This window comes from Theropithecus gelada, chromosome 14 (assembly GCF_003255815.1).
Source record: "Theropithecus gelada isolate Dixy chromosome 14, Tgel_1.0, whole genome shotgun sequence".
Classification (NCBI taxonomy): Eukaryota; Metazoa; Chordata; class Mammalia; order Primates; family Cercopithecidae; genus Theropithecus; species Theropithecus gelada.
Genome location: NC_037682.1, coordinates 70,008,844 through 70,028,328, shown reverse-complemented (window position 1 = coordinate 70,028,328; position 19,485 = coordinate 70,008,844). Strand labels below are relative to the sequence as shown.

The 19,485-nt window shown below is 47.9% G+C and overlaps 1 protein-coding gene across 1 annotated transcript in view; it reads left to right on the top strand.

Moving 5' to 3' along the window:
* Positions 1-2,720: 2,720 nt before the first annotated feature.
* The window catches only part of KCTD14 (potassium channel tetramerization domain containing 14), a 36,774-nt gene continuing 20,009 nt past the window's right edge, over positions 2,721-19,485 (top strand). The window contains exons 1-2 of the mRNA XM_025356207.1: positions 2,721-2,853; positions 13,135-13,229. The gene's annotated coding sequence lies outside the window, so the exon portion shown is untranslated. The remainder of the gene's footprint in view (positions 2,854-13,134; positions 13,230-19,485) is intronic.

Here is a 19,485-nt window from a genome sequence, read left to right as displayed (position 1 = left end):
CCCCTAGTGTACTTTCCTTCCTTTCCTGCTCTAAAGCTTTTAATAAACTTTCACTCCTGCTCTAAGACTTGCCTCTGTTTCTCCTTCTGCCTTATGTGCCTCAGTTGAATTCTTTCTACTGAGGAGGCAAGAACTGAGGTTGCTGCAGACCCATACAGATTCGCCGCCAGTGACGCTCCTTGTGTCAATTTTGCATTGCTGCTGTAACAAATGAACACAAACATAGGGGCTTAAAGCAACGGACACTTATTACCTTACAATCCTGGAGGTCAGAAGTCCAACATGGGTCTCACCAGCGTAAAATCAAGGGGTCAGCAGGGCTGCCCTCCTTTCTGGAGGCTCTGGGGGAGAATTCGTTCCTTGTCTTTTCTGGCTTCTAGAGGCTGCCTGCCCTCTTGGGCTTGTAATTCTTTCCTCTGTGTTTAAAGCCAGGAACACCTTTTCATGCCGCCTCTCTCTGGTTCTCCCTCTTCGAGTTACATTGGGCACTGCTGGATAATTCAGGATGATCTTTCCATCTTAAGGTGAGCTGATTAGCAATCTTAACTCCATCTGCCCCCTTAATTTCCCTTTGCCATGTAACCTAACATTTACAGGTTCCAGGAATTAGGAAGGGGACATCTTTGGGGGCCGTTAGTGTGCCTACCACACTCATTCCTTTCAATTTTGTTTTTACATGCCATGGTATTTTCTTCTTTCTTTTTTGAGATGAAGTCTCCTGCTGTTGCCCAGGCTGGTCTCGAGCGCCAAGGCTCAAACCATCCTCCCGCCTCAGCTTCCTCATTAGCTCGGACTACAGGCACCTGCCAGTTTGCTCTGGTGCCTTGTATTTTTGTTTTGTTTTTATGTTATTTTATTATTTTACTTTTTTATTTGCTTTTGGTTTTGAGATGGAATCTCACTCTGTCACCCAGGCTGGAGTGCAGTGGCACAATCTCAGCTCACTGCAATCTCTGCCTCCCGGGTTCAAGTGATTCTCCTGACTCAGCCTCCTGAGTAGCTGAGATTACAGGCATGAGCCATCACGCCCAGTTTATTTTTGTATTTTTAGTAGAGACAGGGGTTCACACGTTGGCCAGGCTGGTCTGGAACTCCTGATCTCAGGTGATCCACCCGCCTCGGCCTCCTGGTGTTGGGATTATAGGTGTAAGCCACTGTGCCTGGCCTGTTTTGTTTTTTTGAGTCAAGATCTCACTCTGTTACCCAGGCTGGAGTACAGTGGCGTAATCACGGCTCGCTGTAGCCTCAACCTCCCAGGCTCAAAGGATTCTCCCACCTCAGCCTTCCAAGTAGCTGGGACTACAGGCATGTGCCACCACATCCAGCTAATTTTTGTATTTCTTGAGAGACAAGAAGTATAAGTTTCATCACATTGGCCAGGCTGGTCTTGAACTCCTGGCCTCAAGTGATCCCCCTATCTCGGCCTCCATAAGTGCTAGGATTACACCCGTGAGCCACCGTGCCTGGCCAGGATATAGTATATTTAATAAAATATATACCTATTAAAATGTTTTTGGCTGGGTATGGTGGGCTGTAATCCTAGCACTTTGGGAGGCCAAGGTGGGAGGATTGCTTGAGGCCACGAGTCTGACGCCAGCATGGGCGACATAGTGAGAGGCCTCATCTCTATTAAAAATATTTTTGCAACCTGGGTAGCATGATGAGACTCCATCTCTACAAAAAATGTAAACGTTAACTGGGTGTGGTGGCATGTGCCTATGGTCCCAGCTACTCAGGAGGCTGAGGCAGGAGGATTGCTTGTGCCCAGGAGGTCAAGGTTGCAGTGAGCCGTGATTGTGCCACAGCACTCCGGCATGGGCTACAGAGCAATGCCCTGTCTCAAAAAACTCCCCAAAATTATGATTTCATGTATCTATATATTCTTTATACATACATAGGTAGTAAACACAAACTTACGTAGGGATGAAAAACCAAATTGAAGGAGCCATCTGGGTGGAGGGAGGGGAAAAAGGGAAGTGTACATGAGTACTTTATATTCATTAGGTCTTATTTCCCAAGCTTAGTAATGGCCACATGAATATTTATATATTCATCATCTAATATTTTTGAATAGATTAAGTACTCATAACAACAGAAAAGGAAAAGTGAGAAATGTTTTCTAGGAAGAAATGCAAGCCTGAGCAAAAGTTCAGAGGCATGAAATAGCAAGATACCTACATACATATATACTGATGATTCTCCAGCATGCCCGCACTCTCTCCCAAACTCCACCATAACTTCCAAATCTTCGCTCCCCTCTTCCTAACCTCGCCCGCTTAAGTCCAGCCTCAGCCCCCGCGCTGACATTTTCGACAGATCAGCCCCTTTCCCCTTTAGGATAGGCTCTCCTCTCATTGCAAGGTGCGCCTCTTATCGTGGTGGCTCAGTCCATGCATGTATGCCTGTCCCGAAAGAACTGCAGACTCCGGGAAGACTGGACCCCCAGCCCCAGGCTCAGGGCTCCGGTTCAGGCGGGGCGCCCGCCGTCGCGGCTCCGGCCAGCAGAGGGCGCCGCCGGGCAGGCTCAGGCCTGGAGTTGAGGGGACCCTGGCCTCCTGCCAGCGCGCTCAGACTCCGCCCGGGGGAAAGGGGGAAACACGCGAGCTTCCCGGCTCACAATTGTCAAATCCTCTCGTCTTTCCAAGACACCCTCACCACATAGGCAGCGTCAATGTTCTGTAGCTGGTTTACTAAAGGGGCTTGACTTAGCAGGGAAAAGCACTGAGCTGATCTCTTTCTTTCCTGCTCCTGCCCTTGCGAACTGATTCTGTGGACTCCTTTTTTTTGCTGTTTCCGGGTGAAATCTCGGCAGATCGCTCGCTTTTCTCAGAGTTCTCCCCCGTTCACTGTTAGGTAATTCCAGCTTGTGTCTAAGTGCAGGCCCGTATTCTGGCAAACGCCCCCTCCTGAGGCTGCCTCTAACTGGGACACCTGCTGACCAGGGAGAGGGCTGGCACCCGGCTCCTCTGCTCCTCCTGCCCCTCCGCGGACTGCCTTGGACTCTTCTGGGGTCGGGTGGGGGAGAAGCAGTAGGGGCAGCAAGGTCTAAGGAGGACCTGAGTACTCATTACCTGAGTACTCTGGTACTCAGTACTCAGGTACTGGGAGTACTGAGTACTCCCAGTGCCCGCACTTGTCCCTTGGGAGCACGTCGATGGGCACTATGAAAACTCTCACATCTCTCCTCAGTAGCACCCTTATAAAGAGGGGCTGTCTCCCCCAGGGCTGCTTATGAAACTGCCTTTGCAAAAATTTTAACGGTGAGAAAATTAGGGCCGCAAAAGACATCTGATCTAACCAACCCTCATCTTGCCTTTAACCTCCAAACTGCCTTTGGTCAATCCTGGGTTTAGGCCAAGCTAACTTTGGGAGACATTTAGTTTACAGTTTAAATGATATCTGCCCTTCTCCAAAACTCAACTGCCTTTGTAAAGCTAATGAAAGACCATCAGGTCAGGAGAATATTGAGCCTGAGTTCTGCTAAGGTGCCGACTTAAATGATTGCCAGCCACTATTCCAGAGGCAGAGGGAAGATAGGCAACTTCCCCAATTACTCCTGCAGATAACATCGCTATTGTAGAATCTAAAATTGGTACTTTGGGAGACCAAGGCAGGCAATTGCTTGAGCTCAGGAGTTCGAGACCAGTCTGGGCAACATGGCAAACCTTGTCTCTACAAAAAAATATCAAAAAATTAGCCAGGCATGGTGGCATGTGCTGGTAGTCCCAGCCACTTGAGGGCAGAGGCAAGAGGATCGCTTGAGCCTGGGAGGTCAAGTCTGCAGTAAGCTGTGTTTGTGCCCTTGCCCTCCAGCCTGGGTGACAAAGTGAGACCCTGTCTCAAGAAAAGATCTCAGGAGTTAGGTGAGTGGGCTTGAGCATTCATACCTACGAGGCAAAATGGCAGAGCTGAATTTGTGTGTGACCTTCCTCTAGGAACACTTGACTGGTAAGAGAAAAATGCCTGAAGTAAGCATGTGCAAACTTCAGTAAACACACTACACATGCGGGCCCCTCCCAAGTGCTGGCAGGCCACTGAGCATGTGGACAGCCCGCACCAAGGAAATATCAAGGGAGGGGAGGTGCAAAACCTCGGAAACATGCCAAGGTAAAGCCTCAGGTCCAATGTCAAACCAGACACAGATCTCTCAAGCCACCTGCTTGGTCCTTTTCCAAGTGTACTTTCCTTCCTTTTGTTCCTGCTCTAAAACTTTTTAATAAACTTTCACTCCTGCTCTAAAACTTGCCTCAGTCTATCCCTCTGCCTTATGCCTCTCTGACTAATTCTTTCCTCTGAGGAGGCAAGAATGGAGGTTACTACAGACCCGTACAGATTCACTACTGCTAACAATTTGAGTAGTAATTCTGTCTCCTGTGTGGCATGGCTGGCCTTGTGGCAATTAAACTATATCTCTATTACAATGCTGCGTGGTCTCAGTGTATTGGTTTTGTCTGTGCCGTGGGTGGAAGAACCTACTGGGGGTTACACTCACTTACTGCCCCTCAGCTACTGCATCGCTCTTCACATCTGCAATCTCATTCTGCCAGAGTCCCCCCACCCCTAGATGGAAGCTTTCTTCCACCAGGTCCTTTTCAGGAAGATTCTTCTGTGGGGTCCACATGTGGGTCACAGGAAGCACGCAGCTGGCAGTACAGCCCCTGCCTACCAGCCCCTCCATGTCCTGCTAGGTGCCAGGCAGATTCCAGACCCCAGAGCCTCCACCTCCAAGACTCCCCCGATAGTTCTCCTAAAGCCTTGCTCACCCGGTTAGAGGTGAGGGAGAGCAGCCCTCTCTACGCCCTGTTTTGGGGTGTGGGCTGGGGAACAGGCGGAGGGAGCACATTGACAACTCTGTCCAGAGAATTTCCCCTCCAGCTTCTGGGGATGTCACCTCTCTTTGTGGTCAGGAAGTAGGTAAGGAGGTGGGTTTTAACCCTGTTCTCCCTTCTGGGGAATCCTAAGTGGGTGGTCCAGCCTCACTTTAGGATCAGTAACTCTGGCCTTGTTTTTGCCTTTGGGGCCTCCGCTGAAATTCTGAGGCTACTGGAAAATCTTCGTTCACATCGTATTCGTTTCCAGACTTTGCCTGAGAGCTCTTCAGGGTGTCCGTCACCTCGAGCCAGAAGAGACCTCCTCAGAGGATCCACCCAAGACAAAGCTGCTCATCTGTCACCTGAGTGAAACTTCCGTCTCTGTCAGCCACGTGTGGGCTGCACCACTCTGCCTCACCTTCCACCAGAAGAATCCTGTCCCTGCTTCTCCACTTGGCCAACACCTTTTGGTCTTAGAAGACCCGAGTCAAAATGTCACCTGCTCCAGGAGGCCTTGCCTGGCACCCCAAGAGCTGGTTCAGGGGGCCCTCCACTGTGCTTCTGCCAGCCCTGTCATAAAGAGTTCTGTTGGCATTCCCTCTGTCTCAATATATCCCCTCACTTGATTCTGAGCTCTTTTCAAGCCAAGGATGGTATTTGTTTTATTGAGTATGTTTAACTGTTTCATATGAAAAGCGCACACGGGCTGGGTGCAGTGGCTCAAACCTGTAATCCCAGCACTACTAATCTACTTTTCGTTTCTCTGAATACCTCATTCTTTTTTAGTGATGACAGTTATTCCATAGCAAGAGACATCATCATTTTATCTAACCATTCTAATGAATGGATATTGAATATATTCCAATTTTCTGGATAATACAAACAACATTGCAACAAATATCTTACTACATAATACACATGAGAGTATTTTGGTAGAAGAAGATGCCAGGGGTGGGGCTGCTGGAACATAGGGTGTATGCATTTAAAAGTGTAACAGAGGCCAGGTGTGGTGGCTCACTCCTGTAATCCCAGCACTTTGAGATGCCAAGATGGATGGATCACTTGAGGCCAGGAGTTCGAGATATGCCTGGCCAACACAGGGAAACCCTGTCACTACTAAAAATAGAAAAATTATCTGGGCATGGTGGCACACACTTATAATCCCAGCTACTCGGGAGGCTGAGGCATGAGAATTGCTTGAACCTGGGAGGCGGAGGTTTCAGTGAGCTGAGAACGTGCCACTGTACTCCAGCCTGGGCAACAGAGCGAGACTCTGTCTCAAAAAAATAATAAATAATAAATAATAAGAGTGTAACAGGGCCAGGAGCCATGGCTCAAGCCAGTGATCCCAGCACTTTAGGAGGCCGAGGCAGGAGGATTGCCTGAGCCCAGGAGTTCAAGACCAGCCTGGGCAAGATGACAAGACCTCATCTCTACAAAAAAGTTTAAAATTAGCTGGCATGGTGGTGCTCAACTATAGTCCAAGCTACTTGGGAGGCTGAGACAGATCATTTGAGCCCAGGCTGCTGGGACCTACGATCATGTCACTGCACTCCAGCCTGGGTGACAGCGTGAGACCCTGTCTCAAAAAAAAAAAAAAGAAAGAAAGAAAGAAAAGAAAAAGAAAAAAGAAAAAATCCCAGGACTTTGGGAGAACAAAGCACGAGGATTCCTTGAGTCCAGGAGTTTGAGACCAACCTGTGCAACAGAATGAGATCCTCATCTCTCTAAAAAAAAAAAAAATTATACAGGGATGGTGGTGCATGCCTGTAGTCCCAGAGGCTGAGGTAGGAGGATCGCTTGAGGCCAGGAGTTGGAGTCTGCAGTGAGCTATGATTACACCACTGCACTCCAGCCTGAGCGACAGAGCAAGACCTTGTCTAAAAAAAAAAATACATAAAAATAAATAAAAGTGTAACAGATATTTATGGACCTGTGATCACAATCACCTTTAAAATGATTATTGATCCCTATCTTAGATATTCTGGTTTAATAGTGATGAATTGGGGCCTAGGAATCTGGATTTTTAAAACATTCTTACCTGATCATTGTGATGTGAGACCACACAATGAGAAACATGATTGCAGTTTCTTCCTGCCCACTGAACAAACAAAAGCGACCCACCAAGACCATGGCATTGCAGTAAAAAAAGGGTTTAATTGACACTGACACAGGAGCTAGAAAGAAATGATTTAGGCAGATAGTGAGGGTAAGAGAGTCTTTGGTAAGGCTTTCTTTTAATAAAAAGCAGCCCCCGAATAATTTCTTGTCTAACAAAAAGCAGGCTGAAAAATCAAGCTGCACGCATAGATAAGCAAGCTAAAAGCTTGCATAGGTAAATGCTGGCAGCTGTGCCAATAGAAAAGGGATGCCTGGAAGCCAGGTATATTCAACGTGGAGGTTCCCTCTTCCCCCCCTCTTTTTTTTTTTTTTTTTTTTTGAGACAGAGTCTTGCTCTGTTGCCGAGGCTGGAATACAGTTGCCCAATCCTGGCTCACTGCAACCTTTGCCTCCTGGGTTCAAGTGGTCCTCAGCCTCCTGAGGAACGGGGACTACATGCATGCGCCACCATGCCCAGCTAATTTTTGTATTTTTAGCAGAGATGGGGTTTCACCATGTTGGCCAGGCTGGTCTTGAACTCCTGGCCTCAAGTAATCTGCCCGCCTCAGCCTCCCAAAGTGCTGGGATTACAGGTCTGAGCCACGGTGCCCAGCCCCACTTCCCTTTTCTTTGTCAACCACGTGTGCAGTAAAGAGGCAGGCAACATGGCACCAGCCAGGTAGGGAAATCATTTGCACAATAAAAAATTAGGGTGGGGTGGTCAGCTTCTTCGCAAGCTATATGAATGGCACACTGGGTCTGACCAATCTCTTGGGCCCTATGTAAATCAGATACCACCTCCTCAAGCTCATGTAGAAAACGCCGTGCATTTCACCACAGAACCAGGAGACCCACTCGGGAGCCTTTCTCTGCAGGAGAGAGAACTTTTTCCTTTCCCTTGCCTATTAAACTTCTCTCTTAAACTCAATCCTTGTGTGAGTCGGTGTCCTTGATTTCTTTGGCATGAGGCAATGAACCTTAGGTATTTACCCCAGACAATCACGCTGCTTCAACACAAAGGTGGCCATGCCATGTAGGCGACGGAGTTATTACTCAAATCAATCTTGTCCAAAGCACGTAAGTTAGGGATTTTTCTTTTCTCTCTTTTTTTTTTTTTAAATTATACTTTAAGTTCTAGGGTACATGTGCACAACATGCAGGTTTGTTACATATGTATACATGTGCCATGTTGATGTGCTGCACCCATTAACTCACATTTACATTAGGTATATCTCCTAACGCTATCCCTCCCCCCACCCCCTCCCCTCAATAGGACCTGGTGTGTGATGTTCCCCTTCCTGTATCCAAGTGATCTCATTGTTCAATTCCCACCTATGAGTGAGAACCTGCGGTATTTGGTTTTCTGTTCTTGCAATAGTTTGCTGAGAATGATGGTTTCCAGCTGCATCCATGTCCCTACAAAGGACACAAATTCATCCTTTTTTATGGCTGCATAGTATTCCATGGTGTGTATGTGCCACATTTTCTTAATCCAGTCTGTCACTGATGGACATTTGGGTTGATTCCAAGTCTTTGCTATTGTGAATAGTGCTGCAGTAAACATACATGTGCATGTGTCTTTATAGCAGCATGACTTATATCCTTTGGGTATATCCCCAGTAATGGGATGGATGGGTCGAATGGTATTTCTAGTTCTAGATCCTTGAGGAATCGCCACACTGTTTTCCACAATGGTTGAACTAGTTTACAGTCCCACCAACAGTGTAAAAGTGTTCCTATTTCTCCACATCCTCTCCATCACCTGTTGTTTCCTGATTTTTTAATGATTACCATTCTAATTGGTGTGAGATAGTATCTCATTGTGGTTTTGATTGGCATTTCTCTGATGGCGAGTGATGATGAGCATTTTTTCATGTGTCTGTTGGCTGTATGAATGTCTTCTTTTGAGAAGTGTCTGTTCATATCCTTTGCCCTCTTTTTGATGGGGTTGTTTTTTTCTTGTAAATTTGATTGAGTTCTTTATAGGTTCTGGATATTAGCCCTTTTTTATTGTTGTTAAGATAGTCTCGCTCTGTTGCCTAGGCTGGAGTGTAGCGGCAGGATTTTGGCTCACTGAAACCTCTGCCTCCCAGGTTCAAGCAATTCTCATGCTTCAGGCTCCTGAGTAGCTGGGACTATAGACATCTACCACCACGCCTGGCTAACTTTTGTATTTTTCATAGAAATGGATTTTCACCATGTTGACCAGGCTGGTCTTGGCCTCCCAAAGTGCTGGGATTCCAGGTGTGAGCCACCATGCCCAGCTCCAGGTTAGGGGTTTTTCAAAGGTAGTTTGGTGGGCAGAGGGATAAGATGGGGGCGTGCTGATTGGTTGAGTTGGAGATTAAATCATAGGGAATCAAAGCTGTCCTCTTGTGCTGAGTCAGTTCCTGTGTGGGGGCAAAACCTGGAAAGACATCTCGAAAGGTCAATCTTTCTTTCTTTTTTCTTTTCTTTTCTTTTTTTTTTTTTTTGAGACAGAGTCTCACTCTGCCACCCAGGCTGGAGTGCAGTGGCGAGATCTCAGTTCACTGTAAGCTCTGCCTCCCGGGTTCACACGATTCTCCTGCCTCAGCCTCCTGAGTAGGTGGGACTACAGGCGCCCGCCACCACGCCTGGCTAACTTTTTGTATTTTTAGTAGAGACGGGGTGTCACTGTGTTAGCCAGGATGGTCTTGATCTCCTGACCTCGTGATCTGCCCGCCTCGGCCTCCCAAAGTGCTAGGATTACAGGCATGAGCTGCTGCGCCCAGCCAATCTTTCTTTCTTTTTTTTTTTTTTTTGAGACAGAGTCTCACTCTGTCACCCAGGCTGGAGTGCAGTGGCACGATCTTGGCTCACTGCAACCTGCACTTCCCAGGCTCAAGAGATTCTTCTGCCTCAGCCTCCCGAATAAATGGGATTACAGGCATGTGCCACCACATCCGGCTAATTTTTGTGTTTTTTAGTAGAGATGAGGTTTCACCATGTTGGTGAGGCTGGTCTTGAACTCCTGGCCTCAAGTGATCTGCCTGCCTCAGTCTCTCAAAGTGCTGGGATTACAGGTGTGAGCCACCACACTCGGCCACGTCAACCTTTCTTTGGCTCTACAATAGTGATGTCTTCTGCAAGTGTAATTGGGGAAGTTGCAAATCTTATGATCTCTGCAATAAAGGCTGGTAATTATTTAGAATTCAAGCCCCTCTCATCCTCCTAACTTGGTGGCCTCTTATTAGTTTTACAAGAACAGTTTAGTTTCGGGGAAAGGCTATTATCTTTTTTGAGACAGAGTCTCGGTCTGTCACCCAGGCTGGAGTGCAATGGTGCGATCTTGGCTCACTGCAACCTCTGCTTCCCAGGTTCAAGTGATTCTCCCACCTCAGCCTCCCAGGTAGGTGGGATTACAGGCGCCTGCCAGTATGCCCAGCTAATTTTTTAGTTTTAGTAGAGATGGGGTTTCACCACGTTGACAAGGCTGGTCTGGAATTCCCGACCTCAGGTGATCCACCCCGCTTGGCCTCCCAAAGTGCTAGGATTACAGGCATGAGCCACAGTGCCCAGCCATTATCATTTAAACTATGAACTAAATTCCTCCCAAAGTTAGCTTGGCACATGCCCTGGAATGAGCAAAGACAGTCAACCTGTGATGCTGGAAGCAAGATGGAGTCAGCCATGTCAGATTCCTCTCACTGTGATAATATAGCGAAGGTGGTTTCATGCAGACTGGGTCTGCTATGTTCTTGGGTCTCAAGCATCCAGCCCTGAGCCTGCCCACACACAGTAGGTTTGCTCCCTGTAGCAACATCATAAACTCCAGTGCCCCTACCTACATCCTGCTGCCACCGTGCTAATGCCGCCCTGGTAAGTCATCAGGCCCAGTGTGCTGGCCCCTGGGGTGATAGAGCCTCTACTGGAAGCTTGACAGACTGTGTGTCTCCCAATCCTTGAAGCCCAGAGTGCCTGGGTCACCCTGGTTTACCAGGCAGCTCCCACTTCGGAGATCTGTTAGCTTTGTCCTTTGTGGGAGGCAAAATCACCTTCCATTCAAATTAAGTCCTAGTGGCCAGATGTGGTGGCTCACGCCTGTAATCCCAGCACCTTGGGAGGCCGAGGCGGGTGGGTCACCTGAGGTCAGGAGTTAGAGACCAGCTTGGTCAACATGGTGAAACCCCATTTCTACTAAAAATATAAAAATCAGCCAGGAGTGGTGATGCGCACCTGTAATCCTAGCTACTCGGGAGGCTGAGGTGGAAGAATTGCTCGAACCCGGGAGGCAGAGGTTGCAGTGAGCTGAGATCGCGCCATTGCACTCCAGCCTGGGTGACAAGAGTGAAATTCTGTCTGAAAAATAAATAAATAAATAAAAATGAAAAATCAAGGCCTAGCAAGGAGTATGTTAGCTGCCTTCTCTCCCTGGGGAAGGGATGACTCACAGAACAGGAGTGGTGAATGGAGGACAGACATCCACTGAAGAGACAGAGAAAAGACACAGAAATGAGGCTAGATTCCAGGGGGAGAAAATTAAAAGGTGCAGAAAAAAGGCAAAAGAGGAAGAAAACAGCAGAGAGACACACAAAGAGAAAAGAGCCAGAGAGAAAGAGGAGCAGAGTTAAAGAGAGAAGAGACACAGGAAGAAGTGGAGGGAGAAAGAGGAAACAGAAAGGAAAGAAAGAAAGAAGAAAGAAAGAGAAAATAGGGAAGAGAGAAGAAGGAGAAGACAGGAGAAAGGAAAAAGAACATGGAGCAGGAAGTGAGTTTCTGAGGGTACTTTGAACCAGCCAGATAAAATCCCCGTGCTTCAGATTCCAGGAAGACACGGGAAACAGGGGCAACCTTGGCTTGGTTCTCAGCTCCTGGCCAGCAGCCAGCTCTGGTTTCAGCCGTTGCCTGCAGCCCCGGAATTCTGTTGGTGGTCAGACTCTGAACATGGGGTAAAAACATAAGTAGGGCAGCCACACCCTGTGTGCCTGGATGGTGGGCACAGCTTTCTTAGTAATGTGGAAACACGGAATAAGAGCTCAAAAAAGTGCCTACTCTTTGCACAGTGCCTTAGCTGTCAAGGATGCTCACTGCAGCGCTGTTACAGTAGAGAAAGAGAGAAAAAATACAGAAGGAAGGAGAGAAGAAATAAAATGTGGCTTAGTAGATTTATGATACATTCATACAACACAATGCTATGTCGCCATTTTAAAAAGTGGTACAGAAGAGCCCTTCATATGGGGGAAATCTTCAGGATACCAGACGAAAAAAATGAGTAATTTTTTTTTTTTTTTTGAGACAGGGTCTCACTCTGTCTCCCAGACTGGCTCACTGCAGCCTCAACCACCCATGCTCAAGTGATCCTCCCACTTCAGTCTCCTGATCACCTGGGGCTAGAGGTACGCATCAACATGCCTAGCTTTTTTTTTTTTTTTGTAGAGACAAGGTTTCACCATGTTGCCCCAGGCTCACACATGTTTAAATAAATCTTTTTTTTTTTTTTGTGAGACAGAGTCTTGCTCTGTCACCCAGGCTGGAGTACAGTGGCGAGATCATGGCTCACTGCAGCCTCAACTACTGGGGCTCAAGCAATCCCCCCACCTCAGCCCCCTGAGTAGCTGGGATTACAGGAGCACATCACCACACTTGGCTAATTTTTTTTTTTTTTTTTTTTTTTTTAGAGATGGGATCTCTCCACATTGTCCAGGCTGGTCTTGAACTCCTGGGCTCAAGCAATCTGCCTGCCTTGGCCCCTCAAAGTACTGGGATTACAGGCATGAGCCACCGCACCTGGCCTGGTTAAATAAATATTTTAAATGGCATGATTCAAGTTTTGTTAGTGGATATTTATGTAGTAGGGGTGGCACCAACCCTGTCCTAGTTCAAGGTCCTCTTGAAATTCAGTTCAGCCCAACCCTGTGGTCAGAGACAGCTGTTTTTTTTTGTTTTGTTTTTGTAATCTAAAGTCCAGACTCTACTCCTTCCCTCTTGGCCCCATACTCTCCCTTCTGGGGAAATTCCCATGAGTTTTAGGCAGAGTGCCAATTCCTGGCCCTTGCTCCCACTACAGAATCCCTTGCAAGAGATGGGATTCTTCTGCTAGCAGCCCCTGGTACATCCAGGCCTGACCGTGACCACAGCAGCAGTAGCCATCCAGTTCTGCAGTGTGGCTCTAGTCAGGCTCCTGGCCTGGGCCCTCTGAGTGCCTGGTCTCCGTCCTTTGTGAACACTGACAGTCTTCTAAGAAACTCTCTTTCTGTTTCAGGGGGTGACATTGGCCTCTGTTGCTTGTCCCCAGGATCCCTGTCTGACACCCCTGCTGTATTCGCTGTGGGAAGTTCTGCTACCACCACCCACTAGGTATGCAGGTCGCCCCCTTCTCTTGGAGGTGTTCAGGCTGTGTGAGACGGTGGAGAAGCTGTTCACTTGGGGTAACCAGCTGGGGCCTACGCGCTTGGGCTGGGGAACCAGTGAGTGGGGAACCGGATGGGGTGCGGTTAATTCCTTTCCAGGAACCCAAGGAGGACAAGCTGGGAGAGGTCCTGAGTCCAGGCCATGGAAGATGCCCTTCTGAGTGACAGTGGACAGTTGGTAAACAATAGTTGTTTGCACATGGTCCTGGGCACCAGAAAATTGGCCCTGCAGGCCAGAGGCCATCAGTATGGCCTGAGAAAGAGGTTTGGGGTAAGAATAGGGAAAGGATCCGAGAACCTCTCACTCGAACTGGATCATGGAGAGGTCTATGGGGCTCCAAGAGAAGTCTCAGAGAAGGTGGGAGGAGCTGTCCACCAGGAGCAGGACACCCGAGGTCCCAAGACTTGGGATGCTGCTCATGTTGGCTACTTTGTTCTGTCCTGTCTTTGCTGGCCAATTTTCAGTCAGAAACCCTTAGATGGGAAGGACCTCTGGATATGTTTGGGGAAGTAGTGAGAAAGGATGGTGTGGTGGGGCAGGGTGCCTTAATCCATGCTGGTCTGGTGGGGAAGCCTGGGGCAAGAGTCAGGTAGCACAGATTTTTTTTTTTTTTTTTTTTTTTTTTTTTTGGCCAACTTTTTATTGAAATGTAACTTACACACAGAGGAACGCACCTAAGTTAATATTCACAAAGCGAGCACACGTGTGGAACCAGCACCTAGTTCACGAAAACGAACTTTATTCGGCATCCCAGAAGCCTCCCATTAGGGAGGCAATGATTTTATTTATTTATTTATTTTTGAAACAGAGTCTCGCTCTTGTTGCCCAGGCTGGAGTGCAATGGTGCAATCTTGGCTCATTGCAACCTCTGCCTCCCGGGTTCAAGCGATTCTCGTGCCTCAGCCTCCCGAGCAGCTGGGATTACAGGCATGTGCCACCACGCCCATCTAATTTTTGTATTTTTAGTAGAGACGGGGTTTCACCATGTTAGCCAGGCTGGCTGGAGGCAATGATTTTAAAGTGGAACATGGGCAGGGTCTGAGAGCAAAGGGAGGAAGAAGGAAAAGGTCCTCCCATGTGTCAGCCTGGGTTGAGTATAGTTCTGGAGGCTCAGCAGGAGGTACCTTCTTTATTGGCATCAGCTGGTGAACTGGCCTACTCACAGGGCTCAGGGGTGCACCCGTCCCTGGTGCTCAGGGCCTTGGAGCTGGCCCTTGGTAGCTTGGAGAGCAAGTTATCAGCCATAAGTAGCCCTGCAAAGAGAGGCCAGGAACAGTGTTTGTGGAGGTCACAGAATGGGTGGAGCTGGGCCTAGAGCCTGAGGGCAAACAGGGAAGAGGATGTGTCCTGGCTGGGCTGGGAGGGTGTGTGCCCATGAGGTCTGGGAGTGGCCAGCCCCGGGGGAGTGGTTGCAGCAGACACTGTTTGCTCCCCGGTTTCTGTTTGTCCAGGAATGATTCACATGAGTTTTACGGATTGGCCCCTCTGCCTCTCACCCTGTGGTGGACACCTGAGTAGAGGACAGAGGGCACCATGGAATGAGCACAGCTGTGGCATCAGAGGGACCTGGTTTTGAACCCTGGCTCGTGGCTCTGTGACTTTGGGAAAGTCATATTCTTTCTTTGGCCTTGGTTTCCTCATTAGCAAAATGGGACAACAGCAGGTACTTCCTAAGACAAACTGTGTAAAACGCCTGGCGTTGGGCAGGCACTTAATAAATGTCTGTTCCTTTCCTTTGCCATGTTTTCACTTAGCAGCGATTTATCCGGGGCCTAGCATGTAGCAGCCACGTGTGCTCAGCACCGGGATCACAGTGGTGAACAAAACCACAGATATGGAGACTGGCTGCCCTCATGGAGCTTGGGACAGGCATTCAGTAAACAAAGGCATGTCCTGAAGGAAAAGTAGTGTCTTACTAAAAAGAATCAGTGATGACAGCCTTCAAATAGAGTGGTCACAGAAGGCCTCTCGGGAAAGGTAACATTTAAGCGGAGATCTAAAGTATGAGAATGAGCCAGGCATTTGGGAAAGCAGTGCCCAGAGGAGGCTAAAGGACACAGGCTTTAGAGCCAGATGTATATGGGTTTCAAATCCTGCTTCCTCTATTTATTTAGCTGTGGGACTTTGGGAGAGTGTCTTCACCTCTCTGGGCCTTGGTTTTATCTTCTGTGAAATGTGGCTAAAAATATCTACTTTATAGAATTGTGAGGATGAAACTCAATCGTGCATATAAAGTGCCCTGCATGGAGTCTGGCACATGGTGAGCACCTGTGAAAATCAGCCCCTTCTTGTCCCAGTTTGAGATTGTCAAGTGAACAGCACAGACACAATGCATGCACATGTGTGCACACACACACTCACACTCAAAAACACTTATAGATATACTGGCATTCAGTAAACAAAGGCATGTCCTGGGTATTTCAGGAGACTTTCATAAAGGGACTTTTTTTTCTTTTGAGACAGAATATCATTCTGTCATACAGGTTTTTTGTTGTTGTTGTTGTTTGTTTGTTTGTTTTTGAGACAGAGTCTCATTCTGTCATGCAGGCTGGAGTGCAGTGGTGTGATCTCTGCTCAATGCAACCTCCTCCTCCTGGGTTCAAGCGATTCTTCTGCCTCAGCTTCCCAAGTAGCTGGGATTACAGGCACCCACCACCACACCCAGCTAATTTTTGTATTTTAGTAGAGACGGGGTTTTACCATGTTGGCCAGGCTGGTCTCGAACTCCTGACCTCAAGTGATCTGTCTGCCTTGGCCTCCCAAAGTGCTGGGCTTACAGGCATGAGCCACCGTGCTCAGCCATAAAGGGACTTTTTGTTTTCGTTTTTTTTGTTTTTGTCTTTTGTTTTTTTTTGAGATGGAGTCTTGGTCTGTCACCCAGGCTGGAGTGTGGTGGCACGATCTCAGCTCACTGCAACCTCTGCCTTCCGCATTCAAAGGATTCTTCTGCCTCAGTTTCCCAAGTAGTTGGGATTACAGGTGCGCACCACAATGGCCAGCTGATTTTTGGTATTTTTAGTAGAGACAGGGTTTCACCATGATGGCTGAGCTGGTTTCGAACTCCTGACCTCAAGTGATCCACCCACCACGGCCTCCCAAAGTGCTCCCAGGCGTGAGCCACCGTGCCTGGCCCATAAAGGGACTCTTTACAAAGAGTCCCTTTGGCAGGGTTTGGGGAAAGCAACAAGTGATAGTGCAGACCCTCAGGGTTAGTAACAGGGTGAGGAAGGGGGCAGTTAGCACAACTTGAGATGACAGCTGTGTGGAGAGGGTCCCTGACACGGGCTGGGACCTTCAGAAGAGGGATGCAGCCAATACATAGGAGCTCGACAGGGAGAGGGCCCGGGAAGAAATATTCTGGCTTCTGCCTCCTCTTGCCTCTGATCTCCTGCTAAGCTCCCATTGGCCAAACTCAGTTGGAAGCCGGGGTGCATGGGAGCCTGTGGATGCACCACATAAGGATCAGCCTCCCAGAGTAGAAAAGGCTGGAGTGGATCTGGAGAGACAAATAGAAGAGATACAGCATGCTCTCCACTCCCACTGGCCTCTTTAGAATGCCAGAAGTGACGGATACACCCATTGTAAAGTGGTTTAAGTCAAAAAGGAAAACCCTCGGTCACTTAACTGAACACTCCAGGGGTAGGGCCTTAGGCAGAGCTGCATCAGTGTTCAGGTTCTCATCAACTCTTAGTTCTATTTTCCTTTGCAGCTTAACTTCAAGTTCAGGCTACATATGGTAGCAAGATGGTGGCAGTAGAGAGTAAAGAAGGGGGTGGCCCCCAGAAGGAAAGCTGTGGTTCTTTACAAAGGAGAGTGAGTAAAAGCAGGGTGGAAAGTTACACGTGTTCACTACAGTTTACCTCGGAGTGCTCATGGCCCATAAACTCAGGCGACAGGGATTGAGACCACTGAGGCTGTGGTGAGCAGGTCCCCTGCTTGGCTAGAGTCTGTTTGGGGATGACTCAGACTGTCTTGAAAACACATGGGCTGTCTGTTTCCACCTCCGCACTGAAGGGACCTGAAAGATTACGTAGCCCAGCAAAAAGATGAGATTTGTACAAGACCATGTAGTTAATGTCAAGGTCAGGACTTGAACCCAGGTCACACAAGCTGTCCTCTATACGTGACTTTAAAAAAAAAAAAAAAGAAAGAAGGAAACACCCATACAGGGTGTTTGGGTGAAAAACAGAGGGAGGGGAGAGGCGGGGGGAGAGAGAGAGAGAGAGAGAGAGAGAAAGAAAAATTAAGACAGTATAAAATAAGAAACAATGGAAAGTAATTTTCCTCCAGGCACAGTGGCTCACGCCTGTAATTCCAGCATTTTGGAAGGCCAAGGCAGGAGAATTGCTTGAACCCAGGAGTTCAGCCCGGGCAACATAGGAAATCCCCGTCTCTACAAAAAATTTAAAAACTAGCCAGTCATGGTGTTGTGCACCTGTAGTTCCTGCTACTCAGGAGGCTGACGTCGGGGGATCTCTTGAGTCCAGGAGGTTGAGGCTGTGGTGAACCGTGATTGTGGCACCCCTGCACTCCAGACTGGGTGACAGAGTGCGACCCTGTCTCAAAATAAATAAATAAATAAAAGAGCTGGGTGTGGCACCCACTGCACTCCAACCTGGGCGACAGAGCAAGACCCTGTTTCAGAAACAAAAAAGTAATTTTTGTCCCATGGCGTATTCCTGGTCCTCTTTCCAGAGGTAATGATGGCTAAGTCTCCTTTATAACCTTCCAGAAATTACCAATGCAAATACAATGGTGTGCATATATATATATTATATATAATGTGTATATATATATATACACACTTAGCTATTATTGTCTTTGTTATCTTTCTTTTTTTTTGAGATGGAGTCTTACTCTGTCACCCAGGCTGGAGTGCAGTGGTGTGATCTCGGCTCACTGCAACCTCTGCCTCCAGTTCGAGCAATCCTTGTGCCTCAGCCTCCCAAGTAGCTGGGATTACAGGCATGTGCCACAACGCCTGGCAAATTTGTTTTAGTTTTTTCCATTTTTGAGAAGGAGTCTTGCTCTGTTGCCCAGGCTAGAGTACAGTAGTGTGATCTCAGCTCACTGCAACCTCTGCCTCTCGGGTTCAAGTGATTCTCCTGCCTCAGCCTCCTGAGTAGCTGGGACTACAGGTACCTGCCACCATGCCCGGCTAATTTTTGTATTTTTAGTAGAGACAGGGTTTCACCATGTTGGCCAGGTTGGTCTCGAACTCCTGACCTAAAGTGATCCACCCACCTCGGCCTCCCAAAGCCCTGGGATTACAGGTGTGAGCCATTGTGCTCTTTGTTATCTTGGTGACCTTCCTATATTAGCCACAGAGATTCAACTCATTTTTGATAATAGAAGAGTGTTCTACTATATGGATATATACTTATTTAACCAGTCCCCAAATGATAGACATTTAGGCTGCTCCTGGTCTTTTGCTTTTGCAAACAATGGTGCAGTGAACATTCTTGTGCATGTAGTGTCTTTGCACATGTGTGCTCTAGGGGCTAATCCTAAGAATGGAAATGGTACTTCATGCCTTGGTACTTCATGCCTTTCAAGGGCTTATGCTGACACCACTTACGCTAGAAAGAACAAAGATTGATAGTGTTAGAAGGGATCTTAACCATATCAAGCCTAACTGTTCCCTCCTCATTTTGCAGATGAGGAAACCGAGGCCCCAGGTCTGACAGCAGCCTAGTGGTAGATTTGAAGTAGACTATGGTTGGGCATCATGGGATAGGCCTATAATCCGAGCACTTTGGAAGCCCAAAGTGGGAGGATGATTTGAACTCAGGAGTTTGAGACCAGCCTGGGCAACATAGTGAGACCCCCCAGCTCTATAAAAAATTAAAAAATTAGCTGGGCATGGTGCTGTATCTGTTGGGGGTGGCATGGTTGAACCTGGGAGGTTGAGACTGCATTAAGCCATCTTTGCACCACTGTACTCCAGACTGGGTGACAAATTGAGATCCTGTCTCAAAAAAAAAAAAAAAAAAAAAAAAAAGAAGTAGACCACTTTATTTTCTCCCAGAGAAGATGTGGAGGAAAGAGGGCAAAGCTGGGAGCAGGGCAGTGCTGGCCTTGTGTCCTGGTCTGGAAGGGCAGGGTGTGGACAACAGAGCAGTTCCTGGAGCCTGACTGCCTGAATTTGAATCCTGGTTTAGCAAAATAGGCTTTCTAAGCTTCAATTTCATCACCTGGAAAA